This window comes from Sciurus vulgaris (genome assembly GCF_902686455.1).
Source record: "Sciurus vulgaris genome assembly, chromosome: 2".
Classification (NCBI taxonomy): Eukaryota; Metazoa; Chordata; class Mammalia; order Rodentia; family Sciuridae; genus Sciurus; species Sciurus vulgaris.
This window is the reverse complement of record NC_136462.1, coordinates 1,613,325-1,632,498: the sequence shown is the minus strand read 5'-3', so window position 1 is coordinate 1,632,498 and position 19,174 is coordinate 1,613,325. Positions and strand designations below refer to the sequence as shown.

General features: G+C 45.5%; 1 pseudogene and 1 gene segment (V, D, J or C); one reads left to right on the top strand and one right to left on the bottom strand.

Annotated features, from left to right (window-relative positions):
- LOC306653293 (immunoglobulin alpha-2 heavy chain-like) overlaps window positions 1-19,174 on the bottom strand; it is a 460,569-nt gene that overhangs the window by 171,557 nt on the left and 269,838 nt on the right.
- Window positions 14,014-16,339, top strand: LOC306653593 (pleckstrin homology domain-containing family F member 2-like; annotated as a pseudogene). The gene is made up of 2 exons: window positions 14,014-14,068; window positions 15,670-16,339. The product of its transcript is annotated as a pleckstrin homology domain-containing family F member 2-like (transcript).

Below are 19,174 nucleotides of genomic sequence, written 5' to 3'. Positions count from 1 at the left end.
GCTCCAGGCAGCGACGGTGCCCTGCCTGAGCCTCCCTTTGGACTCAGGTCTGGAGCACAGGTCCCGAGACTGCTGGGCCACACCTTCCTGGCCACTCGGAGTGGCCTGGCACACAAACGTCTCTCAGATATGGACATGCAACCACCACGCTCCAGGCTCCGGTCCACGCCTGCCCAGGCCACCCACATATGGTTGGCCTCCTCTGGTCATAGTTATTCAGGAGGCTGAGGCAGGAGGATTGCATGTTGGAGGCCCACCTGGGCTTCTTGGCACGACCATTTCTCAAAAGCAAAATCACTCGCCAGGGGCCTCAGGATCTGTGGCAGTGTTAATGTGCTCCTGGTTTCAATCCCAAGTCCCAAATGTGATTAAGGAATTAAAAGAAGATACTTTCAGCATGATAGAGAGCTGAGACAAGGGACAAGAGTGTGTGCATATGTCATAGGAAGGAAAATGTTTAGTAGAATGGAAAGCAAGAGAGCTCATCCAGAGAGACCCAGACGCATCTGTGTAAGAAGCTCTTTCTCTGCTCTGATGAACTCGTTTATTGACATAAAAACAAGGAACATGAGTTCTGTTCTTGCTGTTTTTCTTTGATTTTGTAGTGGGGACTGAACGTGAGCACTGTACACATAACCACATCCTCGGCACTTATTATTTTTTATTTTGAGACAGGCTTCCACTAAGTCACTCAGGCCGGCCTCAAATGCAATCTTCCTGTCTCAGCCTAAAAATTTCACACAGCAATGTGGATGGTGCCTGATCCAACTTTTTGGGGGTGGTACTGGGGATTGAACTCTGGGGCACTAGATCACTGAGCCACGTCCCCAGCCCTATTTTGTATTTTATTTGGAGACGAGGTCTCATTGAGTTGCTTAGCACCTCACTTTTGCTGAGGTTGGCTTTGAACTGGCGATACTCCTGCCTCAGCCTCCAAGCCCCTGGGATGGCAGACATGCACCATCTAGCCCGTTGACTCTTGCAAATTTGATGACCAAAAGTACAGCAACTGATCGCTCAACAAGTAATTTGAAAAGTACATGTTGGTTTAATTTCATGCAAAAAAAAACAAGAGTAGTTTAAGATAAAATTAGAATTTGAAAATGACTGATGCTCATTTTCACCCAGACTGAAGCAGGGACACTTGGGACAGGATGGTCACTTTGTGAGCAGCAACAGAGCCCAGGGCATCCCTATCTGTGATCCTGCAATCCAGCACAGGGCTGGAAACCCAGGCAGGGCCAAGCTGCCTCCCTGGACTCTGGCCTCTCAGGCAAGTGCAGAGCAGCATGAGGATCATGGTCCTGGGCACAGCGCATCTTCAGGGCCTGAGACTCCTGGCAGAGTGACCTGCAGCCCCCACACGTCCCTGCAGAGCAGACTCCTTTCCTGTCGGGGTCTTTGTCAAGGGAGCCCCTTTCTTGCCAGGTCTACTTCAGGGCACCTGGGCACAGCTGCACGGGAGAGGGCACCTGGGCACAGCTGCACGGGAGAGGGCACCTGGGCACAGCTGCACGGGGGAGGGCACCTGGGCACAGCTGCACGGGATTCTTCATTTTATTTCTTGTGCTTTAGGAGTTTTGTTAAGGAAGTCAAGTCCTAAACTGACATGATGAAGATTCAAATCTACCTTTTCTTCTATTAGGTGCAGCGTTGCTGTTCTAATTCTTGGTCTTTGATTCACTTACAGTTGAGTTTTGTGCAGGGTGAGAGATAGGAGTTTAGTTTCATTCTGTTGCATATGGATTTCCAGTTTTCCCAGCACCATTTGTTGAAGAGGCTATCTTTTCTCCATTGCATATTTTTGGCTCCTTTGTCTAGTATAAGAAAATTGTACTTATTTGGGTTTGTGTCCGTGTCCTCTATTCTGTACCATTGATCTACCTGTCTATTTTGGTACCAATACCATGCTGTTTTTGTTACTATTGCTTTGTAGTAGAGTTGAAGTTCTGGTATTGCGATACCCCCTGTTTCATTCTTCCTGCTAAGGATTGCTTTAGCTAATCTGGGTTTCTTATTCTTCCAGATGAATTTCATAATTGCTTGCTCTATTTCTGTAAGGTACGTCATTGGGATTTTAATTGGGATTGCATTGAATCTGTGTAGCACTTTTGGTAGTATGGCCATTTTGACAATATTAAATCTGCCATTCCAAGAACATGGGAGATCTTTCCATCTTCTAAGGTTTTCTTTAATTTCTTTCTTTAGTGTTCTGTAGTGCTCATTGTAGAGGTCTTTCACCTCTTTTCTGAGATTGATTCCCAAGTATTTTATTTTTTTCGAAGCTATTGTGAATGGGATAGTTTTCCTAACTCCTCTTTCTGAAGACTCATCACTTATGTATACAAATGCATTGGATTGGGGCTGGGGAGATAGCTCAGTCGGTAGAGTGCTTGCCTTGCAAGCACAAGGCCCTGGGTTCAATCCCCAGCACCGCCAAAAAAAAAAAAAAATGCGTTGGATTTATGGGCATTGATCTTGTAACCTGCTACTTTACTGAATTCACTTATGAGTTCTAAGAGTTTTCTGGTGGAATTTCCAGGTTCCTCTAAATATATAATCATGTCATCAGTGAACAGGGATAGTTTGAGTTCTTCTTTTCCAATTCGCATCCCTTTAATTTCTTTGGTTTGTCTAATTGCTCTGGCTAGAGTCTCAAGAACAATGTTGAACAGAAGTGGTGAAAGAGGGCATCCCTGCCTTGTTCCAGTTTTTAGGGGAAATGCTTTCAGTTTTTCACCATTTAGAATGATATTGGCCATGGGCTTAGCGTAGATGGCCTTTAAAATATTAAGGAATGTTCCCACTATCCCTATTTTTTCTAGTGTTTTGAGCATGAAGGGGTGCTGTATTTTATTGAATGCTTTTTCTGCATCTATTGAAATAATCATGTGATTCTTGACTTTAAGTCTATTGATATGGTGAATGACATTTATTAATTTCCAGATGTTGAACCAACCTTGCATCCCTGGGATAAAACCCACTTGATCATGGAGCACTATCTTTTTGATATATTTTTGTATGCAATTTGCTAAGATTTTATTGAGAATTTTTGTGTCGATGTTCATTAAGGATATTTGTCTGAAATTTTCTTTCCTCTATGTGTCTCTGTCTGGTTTAGGTATCAGTGTGATATTGGCGTCATAGAATGAGTTTGGGAGGGTTCCCTCCTCTTCTATTTCATGGAATACTTTGAGGAGTATTGGAATGAGCTCTTCTTTAAAGGTTTTGTAGAACTCGGCTGAGAACCCATCTGGTCCTGGACATTTTTTGTTGGTAGGCTTTTGATGATCTCTTCTATTTCATTACTTGAAATTGGTCTATTTAAATTGTGTATGTCCTCCTCGTTCAGTTTAGGTAATTCATATGTCTCTAAAAACCTGTTGATGTCTTCAAGATTTTCTATTTTGTTGGAGTATAGATTTTCAAAATAGCTTCTAATTAGATTTTTGTATTTCACTCGTGTCTGTTGTGATATTTCCTTGTTCATTCCGAATTTTAGTAATTTTGGTTTTCTCCTTGTCTTTGTTAGTGTGGCTAAGGGTTTATCAATTTTCTTTATTTTTTTCAAAGAACCAACTATTTATTTTGTCAATTTTTTTTCTTTTGTTTCAATTTTGTTGATTTCAGCTCTGAGGTTAACTATTTCCTGTCTTCTACTACTTTTTTTTGGTGTTGTGCTGGTCTTCTTTTTCTAGGGCTTTGAGTTGTAGTGTTAGGTCGTTTATTTGTTGATTTTTTTCTTCTTTTATTGAATGCGATCCATGAAATAAATTTTCCTCTAAGTACTGCTTTCATAGTGTCCCAGGGATTTTGATATGATGTATCTTTGTTCTCGTTTACCTCTAAGAATATTTTTTATTTCCCTCCTGATGTCTTCTGTTATCCATTCATCATACAATAGCGTATTATTTAATCTCCATGTGTTAGAGAAGTTTCTGTTTTTTATTCTGCCATTTATTTCTAATTTCAATCCATTATGATCTGATAGAATACAAGGTAGTATCTCTATCTTCTTGTATTTGCTAACAGTAGCTTTGTGGCATAAAATATATTTTAGAGAAGGATCCATGTGCTGCTGAGAAGAAGGTATATTTGCTCTTTGTTGGATGCTATATTCTATATATGACCATTAAGTCTAAATTATTGATTGTGTTATTGAGATCTATGGTTTCTTTATTCATTTTTTGTTTGGAAGACTGATCCAGTGGTGAGAGAGGTGTGTTAAAATCCCTAGTATTATTGTGTTGTGGTCTATTTGATTTCTGGAATTAAGAAGGATTTGTTTGACGTACATGGATGAGCCAATGTTTGGGGCATAGATGTTTATGATTGTTATATCTTGCTGATTTATGCTTCCCTTAAGCAGTATGAAATGTCCTTCTTTATCCCTTCTTACTAGTTTTGGCTTTACGTCCACATTATCTGATATGAGGATGAATACTCTGGCTTTTATGCTGTGTCCGTGTGCATGGTATGTTTTTTCCCATCCTTTCACCTTTAGTCTATAGGTATCTCTTTCTATGAGATGAGTCTCTTGCAGGCAGCAAATTTTTGGATCTTTCTTTTTAATCCAATCTGCCAGTCTATGTCTTTTGATTGATGAGTTCAGGCTATTAACATTCAGGGTTATTATTGAGATATGATTTGTATTCCCAGTCATTTGACTCATTTTTTTTGACACAACTTGGTTTCTCCTTTATTTGGCTATTCCTTTAGGATAGTTCCTCCCTTTGCTGGTTTGCATCATTGTATTTTCATCTGTTCCTCGTGGAATATTTTGCTGAGAATGTTCTGTATTGCCGGCTTTCTTTTTGTAAATTCTTTTAGCTTTTGTTTATCATGGAAGGATTTTATTTCGTCATCAAATCTGAAGGTAAGTTTTGCTGCAATTAAGATTCTTGGTTGGCATCCATTTTCTTTCAGGGCTTGATAAATGTTGTTCCAGGCCCTTCTAGCTTTTAGGGTCTGGATTGAAAAATCTGCTGCTATCCGTATTTGTTTCCCCCTGAATGTAATTTGATGCTCTTCTCTCTCAGCCTTTAAAATTCTGTCTTTATTTTGTATGTTAGGTATTTTCATAATAATGTGCCTTGGTGTGGGGCTGTTGTAATTTTGTATATTTGGAGTCCTATAAGCCTCTCGTACTTGATTTTCCATTTCATTCCTCAGTTTTGGGAAATTTTCTGATATTATTTCATTGAATAAATTGTTCATTCCTTTGGTTTGTTTCTCTAAGCCTTCCTCAATCCCAATAATTCTTAAATTTTACCTTTTCATGATATCCCATAGTTCTTGTAGATTCTGTTCATGATTTCTTACCATCTTCTCTGTTTGGTCAACTTTGTTTTCAAGATTAAACATTTTGTCTTCAATGTCTGAGGTTCTGTCTTCCAGGTGTTCTATCCTACTGGTTATGCTTTCTATGGAGTTTTTAATTTGGTTTCTTGTTTCCTCCATCTCAAGTATTTCTGTTTGTTTGTTTGTTTTCAGTATCTCTAACTCTTTGTTGAAATAATCTTTTGCTTCCCGTATTTGCCTTTTTAACTGTCGATTGGTGTGATCATTCAATGCCTGCATTTGCTCCTTCATCTCCTCATTTGCTTCCCTGATCATTTTAATTATGTACATTTTGAACTCCCTTTCTGACATTTCTTCTGCAATGTTGTCATTGGGTTTTATTGATATATCATCTAGGTTTGTTTGGGACATTTTCTTCCCTTGTTTTCTCATATTGGTCAGGTATCTGTGGGACTCTGAGATATTGCAGATTTCCTCTATTGGCTTATAGCGTCCCTATAGATTTCCAATGTATCACCTCCCAGCCTTCAGTAGCCTGAAGTCTTGGAGGAACTTGATAATGCAGTGCTCCACAAGAAAGCTGCCCCTTGCCCGCCACTGGGTGCAGAACTGGGGGATGAGTGTGCTCAAAAGCCTCTCACTAGATGGGTCTGCTCCGAGAAGCTGGCTGTGGACAGGGCCTGCTGCCCGGGTCGAGCTTCACCCAGTGGGAGAGACTCACCCAGCATCTCTGATTTGGTCCTAGTCTCTCTATAACTCCCCTTCTTGAATCCTGAGTTCTGGAACGACAGGAGATGCAGTCACCCTCTAGTCCGCCATCTTTAAAATCCGATTTTTTTGTTTTTGTTTTCCTAGAGTCTTGTGGTGTATTGTGTGGATATTTATTGGATGTCTTTCTATTCCTTTGATGTATGGACTCAGTGCTACAGAATTGCCTCTCAGGACCTCCCTCATCCTGTCCCAGAGACTTTGAAATGTTGTACCACAATTCTCACTTGTTTTATCCCATGTCTGTTTGTTTTACATTCATCATCAATTAGTTCATTTCACACGTGCACCAAATCACAATGGCCATAAGTGTTAACTCCACACACAGAATCATGAGTGGTGGCTCCTGTGTTCAATCGCTCGTCTCACCAGGGTGACTGAGTGTTTGGGTTTTGCTCTCATATTGGACATGTCTGCTCACCTGACCCTCCTCTCATTCCCAGGTGGACACTTCTGGTGACCTCCTCAGAGCCCATAGTGTGCATGACCCCACACTTGTGGAGCTGGGCTCACTCATGCTGGAGCAGCCTGTGGGTGGGCACTTCCTCACGGGCACAGCGATGCCCTGGCCGGTGATCTCCTGACTGAAGTCAGCCATGTGCAGGACAGGGAGGGGCAGAAAGAGCAGTGCAGGAGAGCTGGGGCTTTGCAGTTTGTGCAGGAGAGCAGCACGTTTGTGGTGCTGCCCAGGAGCTGCAGCCAGGAGGGTGTGGCCAGCAGCTCCACAGAGGGCAGCCCAGGGCTTTGCACCCAGAGGATGGAAGGTGGTCTTGGGATCCCAGGAATCAGTAAGGCCCAGCTTCACCAGCTCAGAGGCAGAGATGAAAATGTAGTAGACACCCAGGGCAGGGATGTGGGAGAGAGCTCTGGGGTGCCTGACCCTGCACTCCCAGGCATGGTCTCCCCTGTTCAGCCAGCAAGGTGCTCAGAGGTTCCCAGTCATGGCTCAAGGGAGGCCAGGACCTGCTCCCTGTTGAGGCTGACCTTGTCATCAGCCTCCCCATGCTGGCTGTGCAGTCAGAAGGCAAGAGGGTCAGGGTCACACAGGTTCCACCAAGACTTGAAGGAAGGCCAGGGAGGCCAGGTGGGGTGTCAGGGTCAGAGTCCTGCTGGCAGCCCTGGCAGGGTGATGCCTGGAGCTGAGAGATGAAGCAGGGCTGCTGTGGAGATCCAGGAGCAGAGGACCAGCAGTGAGCAGGGCTGGCCCAGGAAGCTGCAGGCCTCAGACAAGGCTCCCTAAGAGGGAGGCCGGGGGCTGTGTCCAGCCGGGCTGTGTGGTGGGGCTGCCCAGAGCCCTCACCTCTCTCCCCCTACAGAGGCCCTGAGACAGACATGGACACCGGGGTTCAATGTCAGTCCTGCTGGGCTTCAGTCCCCTTCAGCATGTCTCTGTCTTTCCCTTTACAAATGGGAATGTTTGCCCCTACTCTAGAACTTGGGGGTATAGAGCCCTCTTTGATTTTAATGGCACAGAGCTGAGTTTTTCCTGAATCTTTTTGGAGTCTTTGGACTGGACTTCTGAACTCCACTGACGCATTTATGCCTTTGGGGACTCAAACCTAAGGACAGAATGTGTTCTACATCATGAGATGAACTTGAGATCTTTGTGTTCAGGGATGATCAGGTGTGTTCCCCACATTCTGTGTTCTGAGATCTTTCTGCAGGGCCTTGGGCTGTTGGAGAACAGCAAATCCCTTAAGGGTTGGATTCTCCTGTAATCTACTTGGATCACTGTGGACATGCCATGCAATGGGATTGTGAGACCCCGAAGTGAGTGTTTTCCCCACGGTGCACTCTGCATTGCACGCTGACATGCCCAGGAATTGTGTAAACGCAATGGACTCCTCTGGTCATGGACGGGAGCTTTCGATACGAGCCAAAATTCATCTTCCTGGGCATGAATTAGTGATGTCAGTTATTTGCTTCAGGGATGCAAAGCTCATGAGCTAATTTTAGGTTATAATCTAGGAGAGAAGGTGGAGCCTGATGGACAGGCTCCTCCTGACCTCACTTCCCTGTCCATGTGAAAAGCTGGCCTCACAGGAGCAGAGCTGACCTGTGACTGTGGAGGGAGAGGGGGGTTCAGGAGGGTGGAGGGGCTGAGTGAGGAGCCACAGGACATGGCTGACACAGGAGCAGCTGGTCTGTCCCACCCAGAGGGTGGTGATGGGCAGCACACTCACCCGCACACTCAACAGAGCCTGCAGGAGGCTTCCAGAAGGCTCTCCTCCCAGGAAGGAGAGTGTTGGGTGTTGGGTGAACCCCGTGTTCCCTGCTGACCAGCAGGCCATGCTCAGGCACCGAGGCCACTGCTCCTGCCTCCCCAAGATGTGCAGCTGAATTCACAACCTAAAATGACAGCCTGGTGTGTTGACCATGGGTGGAGCAGGCTCCAGCATGCACAGGGCCTGGTGTCCACCCTGCACCTCAGAAGCTCAGAAAGTCCTTGATGCCCATGTTGAAATTCAGAAGAAAATGACCCACAGTGCCAGGATCAGGAAGTTAGCTGAAGCTCAAGATGGAACAGAGATGGACAGAACTGCAGCAAAGGAAAACACCCAGGGGCACAGGGAAAATCAGAGTGCAACATGACACGAAGCAGGCGCTACGCAGTTTCCACACAACCACCAAGACTCAGTGACCATGTCCCTGGAAGTTACCTGAAGAACTTCAAAGGGGAAACTTCAGAAGTCCAGGAGAGGAGAGCTGAGGAGAGGGGACTGCTGCCCACCCCTCCCCTGAGCAATGGGCTTCTTCAGGATCTTGGACCCTGAGTCTCCTGCTTCCTCCAGGCAGAGGGCTGTACCTAGTGGTGGGCTGAGCCAGGGGAGCAGGACGGTTGGGTGGTCCAGCAGAAGGGTTGGAAGTTCTCAGACCACGAGGACAGGGACATGACCCCTTCATTCTTAATCAGACACACTGCGTCCTGCATGCAGCAGTCCCTCTCGATAACAAAGTCAGCACACTGATTTCAGATGACAATAATGGTGCTGATGCCTCCCTTCTCCAAGGACACTTCAGTTGTGAAAATTTCAGTCTCCTTTCAGTTGTGCATAAGGAGTGCTTGTATTCCCAGGAAATGTGCAAGAATGAGATTAAGAACACAATTACAAACACAGTAAGAGTTAACAAAGGCTCTGCTCAGTACTTGGGACTGGGACATTCTACAGATCCTCTACAGTGTGCTCATTGCAGGGGCTCCTGACATTATGTAAGGTGGAGAAAGAGAGGAAACCCCACAGGCTCACAGGAAGCCCTCCCTGCCCAGCTTCCCCTCTGCACCTGCTCCTTGGCCCCTTCCTGTTGCTCATGGCTCCCCATTTCCCTGCTTGTCCTGAATGCCACCTCCCGGTCCTGAGCTCTACCAGTTGGTCCTGATACTCCTTTTTTTTCTTTTTCTTTTTTATTTTTACAGACTGCATTTTTATCCATTGTACACAACGAGGGTACGACTTTTCATTTCTGTGGTTGTGCACATGTGGATTCACACCACTCGTGCAATCACACATGTACACGGGGTGATACTGTCTGTCTCAGTCCACTACCTGTCCTTCCGTCACCCCTCCTGCCCATCTCCCTCAACACTATCCAAAGGTCCTCCATTCTTCTCTCACCCCCAGCCCGTGACCCCTCCAGTGTGTACCATCCTCCACTTAGAGAAACATTCGGTCTTTGGTTTTCGGGGTTGGCTTATTTCACTTGGCATGAGATTCTCCAGCTCCATCCATTCCCCAGCGAATGCCGTGATTTCATTCTGATTCTGATCCCTCTGCTGGTCCTGAGGCCTGCTGATCCCGAGCTCTGCCTGTGGGCCGAGGGCCACGCTGATCTTGAGGTTCCCCTGCTGCTCCTGACGCCCTGTTTATCTCTGGGCGTCCTGCAGGGAGGTTTGTGTCTGGGATCACACCGAGGCCCCTCACTGTGGGTCCCACATAGACCTGCACATCACCTTCTCACGGGTCACAGCCCAGCTGTGGGGAGAACTGGCTGTTGACGTGTCTCTGGAGGTGGTGACTCAACTCTGCAGCGAGGGTTACGAGTTAGACCTCCATTAGTATCAAAGTGCCCATCCCCTGCAGCACCCTCCCCAAGGGTGACTATTAGTCAGGTTCTGTAGAGGGGCAGAGTCACAGGAAGTGTGATTATAAAGAGGGATCTATCAGATCGGCTCACACGACCAGAAGCTGGAGTCCGCAATGGCTGTCTACACTAGGAGACTTGGAAGAACGAGCAGCTCAGCTCCAAGAGGCGGAAGCCCCAAAACAAGAAGGATCACAGTGCCTACTCTGGTCTGACCAAGGCTTCTGGAAACTCACTGGAGAATCACTAGCAGAGTCCACTTTGGAACAGTGAAGACCCAACAGTCCGATGTCCTCAGAGGATGTCCTCAGCACTCTAGAATGCTCTAGGGAGCTTGAGGTCAGCCCAGGACCAGGTGCACAGGAGAGCAGTACAGCTCAGTCCCTAGGCTCCTGACCAGCCAGTACCTGTCCTGACTCCACCTCAGCCCAGGACCAGGTGCACAGCAGAGCAGTTCAGCTCAGTCCCTAGGCTCCTGCCCAGCCAGTACCTGTCCTGACACCACCTCAGCCCAGGAGCAGCTGCACAGGAGAACAGTTCAGCTCAGTCCCTAGGCTCCTACCCAGCCAGTACCTGTCCTGACACCTCCTCAGCCCAGGACCAGGTGCACAGGAGAGCAGTTCAGCTCAGTCCCTAGGCTCCTGTCCAGCCAGTACCTGTCCTGACACCACCTCAGCCCAGGACCAGGTGCACAGGAGAACAGTTCAGCTCAGTCCCAAGGCTCCTGCCCAGCCAGTACCTGTCCTCACACCACCTCAGCCCAGGACCAGGTGCACAGGAGAACAGTTCAGCTCAGTCCCTAGGCTCCTACCCAGCCAGTACCTGTCCTGACACCTCCTCAGCCCAGGACCAGGTGCACAGGAGAGCAGTTCAGCTCAGTCCCTAGGCTCCTGTCCAGCCAGTACCTGTCCTGACACCACCTCAGCCCAGGACCAGGTGCACAGGAGAACAGTTCAGCTCAGTCCCAAGGCTCCTGCCCAGCCAGTACCTGTCCTCACACCACCTCAGCCCAGGACCAGGTGCACAGGAGAACAGTTCAGCTCAGTCCCTAGGCTCCTGCCCAGCCAGTACCTGTCCTGACTCCACCTCAGCCCAGGACCAGGTGCACAGGAGAGCAGTTCAGCTCAGTCCCTAGGCTACTGACCAGCCAGTACCTGTCCTGACTCCACCTCAGACCAGGACCAGGTGCACAGGAGAACAGTTCAGCTCAGTCCCTAGGCTCCTGCCCAGCCAGTACCTGTCCTGACTCCACCTCAGCCCAGGAAAGGTGCACAGGAGAACAGTTCAGCTCAGTCCCTAGACTCCTACCCAGCCAGTACCTGTCCTGACCACCTCAGCCCAGGACCAGGTGCACAGGAGAAAAGTTCACCTCAGTCCCTAGGCTCCTGCCCAGCCAGTACCTGTGCTGACTCCACCTCAGCCCAGGACCAGGTGCACAGGAGAGAAGTTCACCTCAGTCCCTAGGCTCCTGACCAGCCAGTACCTGTCCTGACCACCTCAGCCCAGGACCAGGTGCACAGGAGAGAAGTTCACCTCAGTCCCTAGGCTCCTGCCCAGCCAGTACCTGTCCTGACTCCACCTCAGCCCAGGACCAGGTGCACAGGAGAACAGTTCAGCTCAGTCCCTAGGCTCCTGACCAGCCAGTACCTGTCCTGACCACCTCAGCCCAGGACCAGGTGCACAGGAGAACAGTTCACCTCAGTCCCTAGGCTCCTGCGCAGCCAGTACCTGTCCTGACTCCACCTCAGCCCAGGACCAGGTGCACAGGAGAGCAGTTCAGCTCAGTCCCTTGGCGCCTGCCCAGCCAGTACCTGTCCTGACTCCACCTCAACCCAGGACCAGGTGCACAGGAGAGCAGTTCAGCTCAGTCCCTAGACTCCTGGCCAGCCAGTACCTGTCCTGATACCTCCTCAGCCCAGGACCAGGTGCACAGGAGAGCAGTTCAGCTCAGTCCCTAGGCTCCTGCCCAACCGGTTCCTGTCCCAACACCTCCTAGTGTGGAGATCTTGAGCTCTCTCCTCTGTCAGACGCTCAAAGGCTTTTCCTCCTCTAGGTCAGGCTAGTCTGAGGTTCCCTCCTCAGTTCTGGCCACTCCCAGGATTTTCTGATGAAGATTATTTCCTTCAATGACATTTCTCATACTCTGCCTTTCATGTGAACTTGATGAACTTCTTTTCTTTTCCAGGGATTGAACACAGTGTGTCCTACCCCTGAGCTCCATCCAAGCCCTGATTGAGTCTTGTTCTGAGACAGGGTCTCCCCAGATTCCCAGGCTGGCCTTGAATTTGTTGTCCTCCTGCCTCAGCCTCCTGAGTTCCTGGGTTACAGGTGAGCTTCACCACACACAGGTGAACGTTATAAACTTCTGATGCCAAGTCTTATTCCCTCCGTACTCAGGTGGATGCCTGATCCCCTTTCTATGACGTTATCCCACTAGAAGCCCACCCAGTGTCCTTCCTGTGGTTGATCAGGTCATAGTATACACTTCATCCTGGAGCCCACACAATGCCAGAACCTTCCGGCCCTGGGACTGTTGGCGATCTCTGGAGACAGTCGTTGTTCCCACATGTTATGGCGGGATTGTCCTGGCATCTAGTTTTTAGAGACCAACGAGGCTGCCAAACCTCCGGCCATCTCAGTATACCACACATAACAAGGAATTATCTGACCCAAATGTCCATGGACTGAACTGAGAAAAGGTGACAGGAAGCCCTAAACCTTATTAAAATGCACAGCAATTATGTAGGTTCAGAGTGAACTGTGGTGTATGTGAGCAACCTAACACTCATGATGAGGCTCTGGACACCCACACGCCACACCCAGTGCTCCAAAGGGTGGAGACACCCACTCCTCCTGCAGCTGTGCAGCGCCTGTGGTCAGGGGTGACCTGAGCAAGGTCTTGGAGAGAAAGGGCTCCCTGTGTAAAGTCCCAGGAGGGAGGGTGGTCAGCTCTGCATGGACTGTGGGAGCTGCCGGTTGGCTCTGCCACTGGCCTCAGGACCCTGAAGACATGCTGTGTCCAGGACCACTCTGACCCCCATCTTGCTGTAAGGGGCCCCTGAGCCTGAGAGCCCAGGACCCCTGGCTTCTGGGCAGAGGCAGCTTCACCTGCCTGGGTGCAGGGTCACAGGGAGGGACGCTCTGGGCTCTGTTCCTGCTCATGTCAGTGTCCACCTGTCCTGAGAGTCCAGCTCCTGTCTGGGCGAGAAAGAGCATTGAAAATTTATATATCCCAGATTGCCCTAAGCTACTCCTGGTTCATGCCATAAAATCAAGTCACTTTATGAATCTTCGGTATGTGTGTCGATAGCTGCAGCACTGATTCGTATGATAGACGTGTAGGTCGCCAAGGTAGAGCATCATGACACCTCACGCCCCTCGTGTTTCTATCAATGATGCTTCTAGTTTTACTTCATTTAAATATTTTATTTGTGCAGTGTAATTCTACAAAATTCTACAAAATGAGATTCATTTTGACATATTCATAGATACCTAAGCAAAATTTCATAGCAGAGGAGCTGCTTCCTGCCTATATTTTCTACCTGACATTTTTCTGTGTGGATCATCTCATTGATTCATCATCTATTTTTCTTCATATTAAATACAGATTCAAGGCCACTGCCACCAAAGCCACCAATGTCACTGCAACCTTCGCCCAGAGATCCTTCTCCAGACACTGCTGCCCTTTGCTCTGCTGCAGCTGACTGGCTCTCCAGGAGCCATCGCCCACCCACTACTGCTAACCTGCAGCTTCCACTGCCAGAGTGCCTGCAGGCTTGGTTGCGCACAGCCACCCCCATTTGGGATGCCAGGCAGCCTGCAGGGCAAGGGGGCCAGTCTGTTTGCCACCACCTCTAACTCAAGATGCAACCTGCCCTATCTGGGGACATCAGCTGGAACCTGGAGGTCCAGTGTCCAGGTGCCTGAGGGATTGGCTCTGCCTGGTGTCTTCCTGTGGGGAGAGCTGCTGCCTGCCATCTTGCATCTTCTTCTCAGGGTGGCTCCCCTGTGTGAGCACATTCCTCATGGTCTCTCTGCAAATTGGAACAGTATTGAGGTCCTGGGACTCCAATATGGCCATGCTGGGGGTAACTGAAACCCAGATCTGTGGGATATTGGCTGGGTCTGCATGGGCCACTCTGGGACTGGCAATCCCATGAAAAGTCAGAGACAGGGCTGAGAAAGCTCTGGACCCTGACTCAAACAGTTGATCAATTTTCCACTGAGTTTGTTTGTTCTTATTTTCTTAAATAATTATTTTTCTTCTCTAGCTTCTCTGGAATAACATAACAAGCTCTGAAAGAAAAGAGACGCCAACCAAGAATTTTATATCCAGAAAAATTTTCAGATTTGAAGATGAAATAAAAACCTCTCATGATAAACAAAACTTAAAATAATTCACAACTAGAAAGACTGCACTATAGAATATTCTCAGGAAAATTCCATGAGGATGAAGTTAAAAAAAAAAAAAAAAAAACAGTGAAAACCAGCAAAGGGAGGAACTACACTAAAGGAAAGGTCAATCAAAGGAGAAGCCAAGTCAAGGTAAAAATCAGAAATAAACCAAAATGACCAGGAATACAAATCATATCTCAGTAATAACTGAATGTTAGTGGCCTAAACACATCAATCAAAAGACATAGGCTGGCAGATTAGATTTAAAAACAAGACCCAACAATTCGCTATCTTCAAGAGACTCACCTCCTAGGAAAAGACACCCACAGACTGAAGGTGAAAGGATGTGAAAATCATATCACTCACATGGGCCGTGTAAACAAGCAGGGGTTTCCATCCTCTTATCAGATAAAGTGGACTTCGAGCCAAAGTTAGTCAGAAGGGACAAAGAAGGACACTTCATGCTGCTGAAGGGAACCACACACCAACAAGCTGTGACAATCATAAATACATATGCCCCAAATAATGGAGCATCTATGTACATCAAACAGACCCTTTTCAATTTCACGGATCAAGTAGACCACAACACAATAATTCTGAGTGACTTCACACACTTCTAATGCCAATGGCTAGATCCTCCAAACAAGAACTAACCAAAGAACTAAATGATACAATCGACAATTCAGACTAAACAGCAATACAGAGAATATTTTATCCATCCATGAGCAAAACCACTTTATTCTCAGCAGAAAATGGATCCTTCTCTAAAAAGAGCTTATCTTATGGAAAGAAGGAGGGAAGGAAGGAAGGAAGGAAGGAAGGAAGGAAGGAAGGAAGGAAGGAAGGAAGGAAGGAAGGAAGGGAGGGAGGGAGGGAAAGAAGGAAGGAAGGACAGCCTGCATGCCGTCACATCATGCGGAATGCAATCACAAGTCAATGGCAGGGAGGGGAGAGGCCGGCCCGGCGCAGGGTGGGGCTCCACCGGCCGATGTCCCGGTGTGCTGGCTGGCCGTCCTCAGGCCGCACACACACAGCAAGGTCACCCAGCCAGGTCATTAGCAAAAGATGGTGCCCCACTCGGCCACAGGGGTAAGTGCTAGCCGTGTGAACCAGTGGACGACTGAGTGGGAGCCGCTGGCCAGCCCTCGACTGTACCTGGGCGAGCTCTCACTGGAGAAGGCGTACGACTAGTTGTGCAGCAAGAAGCCCGAAGCAAGGCAGGTTTTCTCGTTTAAGGATATTCCTGTATATGGCAATATTGTCATCCGGAAGAAAAAATATGACAAGCAACATATTATTCCCCTAGAAAACGTCACTACTGACTCCATTGAAGTTGAGGGAGATTCAAGGAATGGATGGCTTATTATGACAATGACCAAATTGTTTGCGGTTTAGGCTGCCATTGCCCCTGAGAAATCAGAATGGATGAGCCACATGAATAAATGAGTTACTGATTTACTCTCCCAAAGTGGGAAGACAGCCAGTAATGAACATGCTGCTGTCTGGATTCCTGACTCCGAGGCAACTGTATGGACGCGTGGTCAGAAAGCAAAACTCACCTGTCAGTCGTTGTCACCACGGCAGCAAATGTGGTTTTGTTGTGTGTGGGCCCCGCTCTGAAGAGACTTCTTGCCAGCCAGTCCTCTAAGCCTGTGTGGATTTGTGACTTCTGCTGTGACCTGCTTTCCACTGGGGACATGGCCACGTGCCAGCCTTCTGGAGCAGACTCTCACAGTCATTGATGTCTCCGCCAAAGGATGTGTCGGGTGACGATGATGGTGACAGCGGTGACTGAAGACATTTTGAAATATTTAATTGGATATTACTAAGATGATAAATAGAAGAACGGTCAAGGCCGAGCACTCCCAAGTTTGACGGGACTTCATACGTATAGAAGTGTCGTCTATTTCAGTATAAAACTCTTGAATTTACAAAGTGTTATATTTCATGGATTTTTGTGAAGCCCAACACAATTTTTATTTTCGTAAGACAGTTGTATGTTTAATCTGTTTCTGAAATAATTTTGCAGTCTATGGAAATAGAATAGCAGTTGATTTTTCTAAATTGTGAACTTTAGATTGCTTTTGAGAAGTGGTAATTTTTCAGTCTTTGCTTTTGAGGCAGCCATGAGGTTGAAAATATATTTATCATATAAAACTTGATGCATTTGCACTACTTTCCATTTATGTGCTGCAAATAACCATAGTCTTTAAATATGGGAAAGTGGTAGTCTAGAATTTTAAGTTCTAAATTTTAAAAATCGTTTAAATCTGGATATCCTCCAAATGTTGTAAGGGATTTGGTTCAATAACATGATGGGAGAATTCTTTGGTATCTTACTGTTTGTTGAGGCACAAATTTTACTTTACTGTCAAATTTTGAAAGCATCTGAGATATGCAGGATTCCCTGTAGGAAATGTGAAAGAAAAGCACAACAGAACAGAATTTTTTTTTTTAAGGTTTTCATTTTTTTACTTTTTGGTTGGTTTTTAGTATCAGATTCATTTTTGTTTCTATGCAATATATGCATATAATCAATCAGCATATCTGAAAGGACCATAAAACCTGAGAAACGCTAATAGAGACTTGCTGGTACCTAGGAGCCTAGCAAATTCAGGAACCAAGGGGAAATGTTCTGAGATATTGGCATTGTAAACCTCTATCAACTGATTTTCTAATAAATATTTTGCAACTTCCAGTCTTCATGTGTTGTGACTCAAAGATTTTTCTCCTTTGCTAAGTTAATAAAATATTCATATTTTGCCTAATTCTTTTAAAAAAATCAATGATAGGATAAAAAATAGAAGCTACTCTAACACCTGGGGATTAGATAATACACCATAGTACGACAAATGGATAATAGAGGAAATCAGGGATGAAATAAAAAATATTTCAAGATAAATGAGAGTAGTAACTCAACTTATCAAAACCTCTGGGACACCATGAAGGCAGCACTAAGAGGAAAGTTCATTGCATTGAGATTATTCATTAAATGAATAAAAAGTCACCAAATAAATGACCTAACCTTACATCTCAAAGCCCTAGAAAAGAAGAACAAATCAACATCAAAAACAGTAATTACAAGACAGGACATAATGAAAATCAGAGCTAAAATCAATGAAATTGAAACAAAATAAGCAATTCAAAAAATTGACAAGAGGTTGCTTCTTTGAAAAAATAAATAAAATTGATAAACCCCTAACCACACTAACAAGAGAAAAAGAGAGAAAACACAAATTGCTAAAATACATGATAAAAAGGTAAAATCACAACAGACATGACTGAAATACAGAAGATAATTAGAAATGGTTTTGAAAATTTATATTCCAATAAATAGAAAATCATGAAGACATCGACAAATTTCTATAGATATATGACCTACCCAAACTGAATCAGGAGAACACACACAATTTATCAGTAATGTAATAAAAAACACCATCAAAAGCTTAACAATCAAGAAAAATTCAGGACCAGATGGCTTCTCAGCTAAGTCCTATCAGACCTTCAAAGAAAAATTAACACCAATATTCCTCAAAGTATTCCATGAAATACAATAGGAGGGAACACTTCCAAACCCATTCTATGAGGTTATAATCACCCTAATACCATAATCACAGAAAGACATATTAAAGAAAGAAAACTTCATACCAATATCCCTTATAAACATGAACACAAAAGTTCTCAATAGAATTCTGGCAAAATGCTTACAAAAACATACTCAAAAGACAGCGTACCAGGATCAAGTGGGGTTCATCTCAGAGATGTAAGTTTGTTTCAACACATGGAAATCAATAAGTGTAATTCATCACATCAATAGACTTAAAGACAAGAATCATATGATCTTCTCAATAGATGCAGGAAAAGCATTTGACAAAATACAGCACCTCTTCATGTTTAAAACACTAGAAAATAGAAATAGTAGGAACATAACTCCACATTGTAAAAGCTATACATGCTAAAGCCAAGGCTAACATCATTCTAAATGGAGAAAAACTGAAATCATTCCCTCTAAAAACTGGAACAAGACAGGGATGCCCTCTTTTACCACCTCTATTCAACATTGTCCTAGAAACTCTAGCCAGAGCAATCAGACAGGAGAAAGAAATTCAAGGGATATAAATTAGAAAAGATGAACTCAAACCATCACTATTTGCTGATGACATAATTCTATATTTAGAAAATCCAAAAAATTCCACCAGAAACATCTATAAATGAATTTAGCAAAGCAGCAGGGAATAAAATCAACACCCATAAATCAAATACATTCCCATACATCAGTGATGAATCCAATGAAAGAGAAATTAGGAAAACTACCCCATGCACAATTGCCTCAAAAAAATAAAATGTTTGGGAATCAATCTAACAAAAGAGGTGAAAGATCTCTACAATGAAAACTACAGAACACAAAAGAAAGACATTGAAGAAGACCTTAGAAGATGGAAAGACCTCCTTTGCTCCTGGATAGGCAGATATATATTGTCAAAATGGACATACTACCAAAGCATTATGCATAGTTAATGCAATTCCTATTAAAATACCAACAACATCTTCATAGAACTAGAAAATCAATCATGAAATTCATCTGGAAAATTAAGAGACCCAGAACAAACAAAACAATCCTTAGCAAGAA